Below are 11,096 nucleotides of genomic sequence, written 5' to 3'. Positions count from 1 at the left end.
TGGAAGTGACCTTTGGAAGTCATTTTAGTCATGTAAAATCCAAACAATACATACAGAAGCTGTTGCATGTTCTGTGGGGTTATAGGTCATCTGGACTGGCTTTGTCTGATACTGTCTGATACTGTCTGATACTTCATGACTCATAAGGTTGTGAAATTGGAGACATGATTGTGTTTAGCATACATAGTAACTCACTTCACTTCCATTTGCAAATACACATTGAAGCAGACTAACTGTGTTCAAACATGATGTTAACTCACACAGGCAAGCACCTGGCTTGTTCAGGAGAAGAGAATTTTTCCTCTTGCGGTGTTTGTTTTCTTCTGCAGAACTTTGCTTTCTTTTTTCATCTGTGCAGTAGGCAATTGACTGATGCTTGTTTCCTTCACACCTTTATCAAAAGCAACAATTGAATGTCTCATTTCATTTTCCAGCCTGAGTCTCAGAACAAATACTGGTCTGTGCCAGTGTCTCACTTTCACATATAAGGGACATTCTTCCTTGTTTCTACATAACCTGAAATAACATTGTGGTCCTGTTACTGCCTACAGAACTAGAATCAAAATAGATGTTACTTGTTTGAGAGTTTGTTAAGCCTTTATGTTTCTGAAGTCCATGGCCACAGCATTTGAGGACTAAAGAGAACATGCTGTCTTGAAAGGAAGACCCTGAGAACAGGGAATCAGCAGTCTCTCATCATTTCTTTCTTGTTCCCAGTTCATGCATTTATTACTGGAATTAGCTTACAAGAAAACCTCATTAAGCCTCTTCTCCTTACTAAGGAGAAAGCCTGTAGGGACAGGAAGCGTGGTTTTCAATAGAAAACACTTAGTTTCAATAATGAATGTTAGCAACATCAGAACACACAATGACCTGAGAGATATTTTAAATGAAACAACAAAACCAGCTTGGAACGGAGGTCGAGTAGAGGACATCCTCAGTCCAGACAACATATTTTGAAAGGTGGAATTTTTCTGAATTTTAAGGGTGGGATTTTTGGAGGAAAATCTGAACTGCATGATAGGTTTCTCTTTTTTATTATTTGATCTTTCCATTGATATTACCAAGTAGCTGAATTGCATAAAGTCTAACTATCTCCTTGGTCATTCTTTGCAGATGTCATAGGAGACATGACATGGTTCTTCCACAAAAATTTAAATGCCCTCATGGCCAACAGTAGACTCTGTGTGTTACAGGAAATAACAAAAAATCATTGTAGGAGAAGTAGAACAAATGGCTTGATTTACAGTTGTAAATTTGACATGAAACATATTTGAGAAAAGACCTTAAGCATCAGTTTGAATATGATGATTTCAGCATGGAAACAACATATCATGCTCGATGTGAGTCAAAGTTGTTGTCTTGTTGTGCAGTTTTGAAATAAAGACCATAGAAAACCTGAGCATGGCTGAACAAAGATCTCCGATGTATATCTTCTATAAAGAAATATTCCACAACTTTTTGGCTAAAATGTTCTGCTCTTGTGTTCGCTTCAGTTTTTGTTTTGTCATTTGGGTACAAGAGAACTTTAGAAGAAAATTACTGTGTTTTTTTCCGTAGGATCTTTCTTGTCATGACTGATATATTTAGTTGGCTCTTTACCCTAAGGGTTCCATCTTTACAGCGAACTTCCTTTCCATGCCTCTTTGTTACTGTTGTTTAAACATAGTATTATGATGAAAATATGAAAAAAGAGGGCAATAATATTTAAAAAATTGGGAAACACTGGAATTAGGATTCCTATTTTTATCTGGATTTCTCTGAGGTGGTTCATGAAGAAATTCAGCAGAAAACTGTATGAAAAAAAACTTTCTTAGACTGCAGTTATAACTATGTTATACTTAAAGTATTGCCTCCATTGTGCCATTCTGTGGCTGTGCTGGAAACCCAGCAACTGAAGCAAATAACTTTCTCGAAATGGCAGGTGAAAACTGGGATCTTTAGATCCCAAATTTCTCACACAGGAACAGCATGTTCAAATGGATTTAGAAAGGGAACTAAAACATCTTAATCATTGTTCTGACACCGAATGACTGCAAAATTGTCAGGCAGTCACTAAGCCTTAGTGTTACTGTCTCTTTTCTTGACCAAATTGGGTAGTATTATCTCTAACTTATAGAATTGATTCTTAAAATAATCTAAAAGTTACGTACATATTGGCTGCAAATCAATAGGAGTTTTGCTGTTATTTGATGGAAGCAGACCTTCTTCCTAGGAAAATAGAAAATCTGTATGAATAGAAAACTAGCCAGATGAAGTGTTATTTATCCCTTAGCAGGCTCTGTGAGGTGAATAGTTTAAAAGATATAGTACTAGCTACTGCCACTTCATCAGCATTGAGACTTAACTTGTAATGCTGAACCTTAGGATAGAGACCACAACAAACCAGCCCCCTTTTAAACTGTTTTTTGCATCTCATTTCCTACCAGCTGACTGATGCCATTTGCTAGTCTTCACTAAATTCCTATAATATGGTAGGAGCCCCCTGCATCTGCTTTCAAGGGCTCAGGCATGCCACAGATACTACAACAAACCTACTTTTTAACCTTAGTATTTCTGATAAGTTGCAACAAAAGCTCTTTACTCCTGGAACCACATTAAGAGTTCAGCATGGAGATAAGTCCCTTAAGCTGTTCTCTGGAGTTTGAAAGCCTGGTTCTTCCACGTCTTTATCAGCAGGAGGGAACCTGCAGAATAACCGCCTGGAGAGTTCCCCAAGAGATATCCAAACTAACTTTTATCAGTGCGCAAGGGCTAGGACATCTAAATGTCTCCTAATCTCAGGACAAGTTGTCATTTTGGCCAACTAAAATCTTCACTGGGTGTAACATTCCTGTTGCTAGAATCTAGAAATACTTCAGCTTTATTAGCAATTAGTTCATTAAATGTGTTGCAGTTAACATGTTCTGAAGAATTTAGCTTTGTAGAGATGTGGTATTAGAGCAAGTCCTGTGAAGAGATGCACAATTCAATAGTAATATCATGACAGACTAGACGGTGTGACATATTTCTCTTCCTCAAATAATTTAGGAAGAGAATAGTAGTTTCATTTAGATGGGTAGAATGTTTTTATGAAAAAAATCAGTTTAGAATGGATTGTAATACCTTCTAGCTGTGCTTCGTTTTCTTCTCAGAAAGCAATACAAAATGTTCACTTCATGTTGGACTGCTAAAAAAAAGATGCTTGCTACAGCATGCTTCTATCCTCCTATGTCTATATCTGCTTGTACCTCAAATTATTCATGTATTGATGTGTAAGTACTTCTCAGAGGGATGCTTTCAATGTCAGTTGGGGAAGCAGAGGAAGAAAGTATGTGTATGCCTTCAGAATTGAAATTGTATATTTTTTTTGACACAAGACTGACAATCCCGAGTGATACAATATCCAGACAAATCGAAGGAATTGCAGAGTTATTTCCAGGCATGGAAAACAACTCTAAAATATTGCATAAACTTCCCATTAATTTTATTGCAGGTTTAGTCAGGAGCCTCAGTCTTCAGAACATCGAAGCAAAGGCTTCCTATTGTACCCAGACCTATGCCTTTGACTGCATAGTCTTTGGTAATCTTAAAGAAATTTCTGAGAAGTTAAGTCATGAAAGGAACTACATTTTGTTGTGTGCAAATGAAAACGAGATTGACATTACATGTTGTTTTCTTTACATTTAAGAATTTTGCAATGCAAATTCCCCCCCCCCCAATAAAATAATAAAATTAAGCTATTTTTCTAGGTATTAAGTGATTGGAGTTATCATTTTAATCTCATTAGTAAAGATATCAAAAAGGGAAAAGATTTTAATATATGTTGTTGTAGTTGAAGCTGCAATAATGCCTCAAGGATTTTGAATGGAAATGCAATAATATGTACTAATCCTATATTTTACTGGGAGTTATTAACAACAGGTTATACACTGTTTGAGCCGAATCACATAGAAGTGTATGTATGTTATTTATTTGATTGTTACAATACGCAGATTAGTAAAAACTAATTAAATAGTGGCATATACATTTATGCATAAGTCATTTTATAATAATGTATTTTGACAAGTCTTGATTTATTGTGAAATATTAGTGTTGGGTTTCAGATTTCCTCTGAAAATTTTTATTTTGTGGTTTGTTAAGTAAAAGGTGTCATGTGCCTCTTATAACTTGCAATCTTATCCAAAATCTCTGTTATATTACCTTAGAGGAAACAGCACAACTTTATTATCTAATGCTATTTTGTACGATTTATTTACAGAAAAAAAAATATATAATTTTACTACCATTATTAAGAAAGCAAGAAAAAAGAGACAGAATTATTGTAGATGTACTGGAAATCAGTATCCATTCAAGAAGTTAATTTTAAAGAGAGAAAATTGGTTGTATGTGCAGAAAGCTTTGAGACTAAAGAACTACCCTCATTTAAATGTAATGGCTGTGTTTCTACTTCTCCGTCCTGCACCCTTCCCTAGCTCACACACCTGTCTTGTTTTTGTCATTAAATGAATGTGGCTGTTATGCATGGCATGTATTGTAGACCGCTGTTGGGGCATTTATTAATGTATTCACAGACGTTACGTGCACAGACATAGAAGGTAGAGTGGGCCAGGGACTGAGGACTGTGCCTGGTTACAGGTCTTCAGTACATGTCCTATGTTACCTGCCTATGTTTTAGGGAATGCCTATTTTTAAGGCACCATGGCAGTGCAGTGCAAGGTGCTCTGAGATACGGACATTAGGGAGCAGTCACTGAATTCCCATGTCTCAGGGATTGTGATTGCTGTACAACTAGCAAGAAGGCACGATAAATACTGTTTGTGTTTGCTAAGGCCTTTGGGACTCTGTAGATAGAACAGACCCAAGAATTGCAAAGAGATCAGGTTCTGATTTCTGTTTCATTACAGCATTGCAGCTGTCCTTGGTTGAATTTTATGCAAATGAGATCAGATTCTGGCTGGTATTATTTACAAACCATGACCATATAATTTCATGGCAAGAATGAGAATTTTTGGGAAAATGATGATGATCTCACTGAAACCTAACAATTTCACTGACTCTTTTTGTTCAGTCTTACCTTCTGATAACAGAAATAGGAAAATTGCTGTAGTTTTTCTCCATTTCCCTCTAGCATTTTTTTGAAAAAACATCTAGCTGGCAGTGTGACTCAAGATGAGAGAAGACAAAGGGACAGAATGTAATAGAGACTGCACTTTCATTGAAAGGAAAAAAAAAAAGTGAAATTACTAGTCTTCAGTAGCTAAACAACATTTGAAAGTCTGAATACCAGACATTGCTCTATAGAAAAGTAAAGACACAAATTCCAGCCCAGTCCCTTGTTCCTTAATAGTTAGGTTCCCAAATCAAGAAAGTTCAATTTTTATAGTATGTCATATGAAGTCCTATCCTCTTACACACTTCTCCATAACAGAAGAATCAAATCTCTTGTCTTTGCTTTATACACAATCAGGAGATGAAGGATGGGTAGAGACTGTTCCTTACATTCTATCTCTTTCCCTCCCTAATGTAAGATGGGAGAGTACAGTCTTTCTATCACATTATTGGGCAATCCTTAGGCACCTACAATGGTGATTAAGCTGCAGATATGCCAGCTTGTATAGGGAGGATCTGAGATCTGGCCAATGAAAGGGAAGAAGTATCTTTAAGGTACAAAAGTTTTGAGGTTATAGCTTAAAGCAAGTTTGGGAGTATTTACAAGGAAATCAAAATGACATTTGAAATCCTTCTGTCTTCACTAAGCTGAGCAAATGAGCAGAGTGACAGAACGCAAAATCATTTTTTTATCTCTTGGATGGCCAACTGTGTAGTTCTGGATGTTTCTGGCTGATATTTAAGGACACCATAGCAGAGGTACACAGCAAATGCATACCACTTACCCGAAAAAATAAATACAAACCCCTGAGAAAAGGCAAAAGGATGCTGGCATGACTAAATATCAACATAAGGGGAAAAGTGTTATTGAAAGCAAAAAGGTATCTTTCAGAAAGCTCAAACAGCATTGGAAGTATTTGCTAGTTAAACATAAAACATAATAAAACAGCCAAGAAAGCTGGAGGAACAACTAGCAAAAGGCAGAAACCAAAACCCAAACCTTTTTTTAAAGGCATCAGGAGGAGGTAGTCTTCTACATGGTGTGCTGGGTCGATAGATACCATCATGTGAAAAGAGCACTCGGAGAAGGTAAACATCTATCAGAAAAACTAAATGAGGTTTTTGTTCAATGCACATGAGGTTCAAGATGTTTGTATGCTGGAATTCGTTTGAGGGGGAATTCATCTGTATTTTGCTCAAAGTGAAGTGTTAGTGGAAGAAATTGTGGAACAAATCGAAACTGAATTATAGCAGATTGCCTGGACCAGACAGTATTTAACCAGGACTTACAAAAGTTCAGCTTGAGGATGAAATCTCTGAACTAGTTAACTGGAGTGTGTAACCACGTGTTTAAAAATCCCTTGCACTTCAGGACTCAAAGGTCGCAGATGTGATGGTAATTTTAGAAAGGGCTGTATGGGACATCTAGGGGAACTTGTATGGGAGATCTAGGGGAACTAAAATCTACTAATCCTGGTATCTGTAACAGGCAAATTAGTAGAAAACTGTAATAAAGAATGATTCCTGGATGCTTGGATAAATGTGTGGAGAGGAGTAATTGTATAGAGGCGTTAGGAATCTTGAGCCACAGGAAGCAAGATCTGCTCAGTTGAGTCTACCTGCACCTTGAAGAGGTGTTCTTTGAGCTCCCTTCCCCCAGGGTCTTAAAGAAACTGTCATTGAATAAAAACAAAGTCCTTTTCAGGGATAAAAAGACAAGAAAGAAGCTAGATGAGAATAATCAGTACCAGTTTTATAAGTGACTGTATATCCTTCCCCATCTGAAAAACCCAATCTAGTAGAACTAGCAAAAATACAATGAAGAACGTGACAAGGTTAATGAGAAATATGAGATGGCTTACATTCCAGGAATTACTCATTAAATCAAAGCCCACAACAGGGAGTGCTAACAGAAGATACAATAAAGGTGTGTTAGATTAAAATAGTTTGGAGATGATGCAAAATAATTGATTGCTAGGATCTTTTCATATACAAGAGCGTAAGTCCTCAAATTAAGTTAATAGAAGACAGGTTCAAGAGATAAGATGATGATGAGGCTCCTCATACACCATATTGGTGACCTGAGGAGTCCCTTATTTCGGTGGGTTGTTGTGAGTGCCAGAAGGCTTAGGGCAGACAAGACATGATCATGGGAGAGAAATCCTCTGAGAATTATGTATTTGGCTCAAGGGTCCCTGAGCTGCAAGTTGTTGGAGTCTGGGTGAACGCTTTTCAAAAGCATCGTTACCTGCTTACACTACTTAGGCATCTGCTTGGGCTCCTTTTCAAAACTGAGTATTGGACTTGACAACCTGACCCAATATAGCTACGTTCAGTCTTTCTTCCTACAGTTTACAGCTGGATGCTTCCAATTGCACCTCTTCCAGAAACCACTTATCCTACCTCGCCCCGATGTAATGCCTGACTTGACTTCAGATTTATTATTCACACTGTTTTACGATCTAATGCGGCAAGGAACAAGCAGAAGTCTGATGGTGCACCCTGTGCAGTCCTCTCTGTAGTAGCCTTAGTTCAGTGTCCACAGAGAAGGAATTGCAACTCCAAGTTTATTGTTTCCTAATCCCTAAGCTTTGTTTATCAGCCTTATCTCCTGCATCTGTATAATACATCACCTAATTAGTTAATAACTCTGCTCACATGCTAAGCATGCATGGCCATTAGAGTCACTCATCCAGTCTGTGGTAAATGTTGCATTAAGATCTTTTCTGGTCTCTGTCCTTGCTGAGCAATACCATTTCTATAGCTGATGTAAGTCAAATCAAAGGTGTCCTGTTGTGATTAACCAAGGCTCTGCAGCCTGATTCACTTATTACCTCAAAACCACTCTATCAATCAGCTTTAAGCGGCTGTCCATATAGGCACTTATCCTCCCTTCAGATAATGTATATGCTTTCCAAGCTATCTGTTGGTTATCACCTAATTGTATCATGTCTGAGCTAGTCAAATTTGCTGGTTTTTTTGACACGTGCATAAGTGGTATGCTGCTTTGAATGCTAGCTTTCACCTTTTTAATGCCACTTGGCCTTGATCTTTATAGCATTGCTTTCTGTCTGAACAGTGGTAAATGGACAGATAACACCGAGCAAGCCTAAAGTGTTTAATATGAATTACCCATTAGATAAAAACGTGCCACTGAGCAGAAAGACACGGGGTAAATTCTCACGTATTAGAGATACTATTAGAAGGAGGGAGGAAAAAGGCTGTGCCATATAATTCTGTTCTGTGTCATATCAGATTTATTTTGGGGCTGTGATATTTCACCATTCATTATTTTCATCTGTATTTCTGTTACCTCTTTAGCCACGTGTTTATAATCTGGAGCTAACAAGCGCTATAGCTCTTAGAGTAGTGTGAAAACAAAATTCAGCTGTAGTTTTTTCTGTTTTCATGTGTGCTATCGAATTTCAAATCATTCAAAGAAATCCTTTGTCCAAAAAGCAAATTATGTTTTTGCATTTGAATTGTCATGGCACCGCACAGGTTGGCAGCTCCACAGGGGTGCGAAGGCTCCCCGGGGTGGCAGGGCAGGGCAGGGCCTGGCAGCCAGGCCCCATCCCAGCAGCCAGCCAGGGAGCCGGGCAGCCCCAGTCCCGGGCACGAAGGGCTGAGGCTGGGCCGGGACGTTGGCCTGCGGGTAGGGGTCACATTCAGGAGGTCCGCAGCCAGGCAGGAGCACGGACTGGTGGCTCTGGGCTGGCTGAAACGGGCTCCTGGGCGATGGTCAGGGATGGGAGGCCCTGGGGGACGCTGGGCCGGGCTCTAGGGGCCTGCTGGTGCCCTCAGGACCCTGACACGCGTAGGAAATCAGTCAGAAGAACAAATTCCCACGACAGTGGGATATAATTGTGTTTTGAAATGCAGTGGCTTTGGGAGAATATTCATACTGATGTGTTCTCCCTCTCATGGCTCAAATGTATCGTAGATTTGGACAAAATATTGTGTCAATATTAATTGCCAGAAGTTACTTGAAATGCTTCAAGGGTTTTTTTTGCCAAACTGTTCCAGTTGGGAACATTTTTTCCTGGCATTAATGCTACTGTTAATGGTATTATAACCCCTAAGCAATTGCATAAATATAATATAAAGTCATCCATGTAATAAGAGCTCCTGGCTGTGTTCCCTTATCTTCTGGTTATGTGTTTCAACAACCAGGTTATTAAATGTGGGTCTCTGTACACCCTGTTGAAGCTGATATGCTTTCAGTAAAATTCTTAAATATTTGTTGCTCAAAAATGTGGAAGAGAATTGAGCTGCTGGTTAGAAAATTCATCAAGGACATGGTGCATCTGGGTTACGTATCATGTGCCAATGAGTGTTTAATTTTTTACATAACAGTATCAACAGGAGCGATTATCTGATGAATCTGCAAATGTTGAATGTCAACAGCATTTGACATCAAATCAAACTAAAGGGCACTGCTCTACAGGGTACACTGTCACTTGGACTTGTCCGTAGCCTCATTACACACACCCTATCTGGAGAGACTAGCCATGGTCACCATGCAGCCAATTCAATGACCTCACTGAACAGGCTGTAATGATGCAACATAAAAAATAAAATAAAAATAAAAAATTTTTTTAAAAAATTAGAAAAGCAGGTGATAGAATCAATGATGAGGATTCAGTTTGCTATTACTGATAAAAGGCCATTTGTCTTAAGAACATGACTGTAGTTGTGGATCAGGGAGGCTGTATCAATCATAATCAACTGTATGTGGGTGCAGACGTCCATGTCGAATGGAAGGTCACAATTAACAAAGGTATTCTCTAACATTTTGAGACTAATCTCTTCGAGATGAACTGGAGGCCACAATGGTTATGTTAACAACCCTTGTAAAATGTAGCGTTGTTCATACACCGTCACAACTGTATGCTGCTGCACACGTCCACAACCCATGAAAAGCATTGAAGGATGTATAATATTGTACAGGCTATTTTAAGAATAAGAGCTTACCAAAGTGTCATTGGTATGTGGTAGTTTACTGTGGAGGCTATTACAGATTTTCATTTTGGCAGCTTTTTGACCTCTTGTGAACAGGTGAAGACAGATTGAATCTAGTGTCACAAAGAGAAACATATCTTACTTTAGTCACCGCTGGTCAGCGGTGCATGTAGTTTGTGCGCAGTAGAAGCACCATGGAAGTAGACTGTATACGAGACTGGTTTAGTTGCATTCAGTTAATGATGTTGTTTGCTGCAGTATTCAGATAGTGTGGTTGTGCCAACATTTCAGGTGATGTGTAGGTCAGAAAATGACTGAACTCACATACTAAAGAATGTTTCATCTGCAGCTTTTGTAAGGAGGCCAGTTCTTCATCAGCTATCTGTTTTCTAGATGTTTTTGCCAGTTTGAGTGCATCATAGATGTCTGTTAGATCTCGGAATGTACTGCCCAGGTCAGGTTTCAGTTTTGTTGTTGCTGCTGCTCACAACAGCTGTTTTTATATAAATAGTAGGTGTGAAAAATCAGTCACGGATAATGCATCCTCCATGGATCTCACTGTGCTCCTCTATGTTTCTCTGGTGGTACACTCTGGAAGATGAGACACTGCTGTATTATGCAACACATGCAGCAGTGATATCTTTGCCCATTAGCCGCATTTTATAGCTCTCTCCTGATTTTTGGAACTTTTTCCTGTACGGTAATCCAAGTGAACGTCTGGACTGGGAAAATGCAAGAGTATAGGCCAACTTACGTCAAGATCTTCTGGAGAGCTAATGACATATACAGTGTAGGACTGGATTTTACATCATTTAATGTTTTATGCACTTGTGATACTGAAGAGTTCTAAGTAGTTCAAGAATGTCTGAGGACACCCTTTCCTCAAATATTTTGTCAGCTGCTTGGTAGGGCACTGCTACATGATACTTCATTTTCCCTGAGAGAAGAGGAACCACCTCCTTGTATATGTTTTGGATTGAACAAGCCCAACCTGTTTTTTCCAGTTTTTATTTGGTTTTGTGGGTTTTTTTAATTAAACAGAC

This window comes from Calonectris borealis, chromosome Z, assembly GCF_964195595.1.
Source record: "Calonectris borealis chromosome Z, bCalBor7.hap1.2, whole genome shotgun sequence".
Classification (NCBI taxonomy): domain Eukaryota; kingdom Metazoa; phylum Chordata; class Aves; order Procellariiformes; family Procellariidae; genus Calonectris; species Calonectris borealis.
This window is presented reverse-complemented; position numbering follows the sequence as displayed.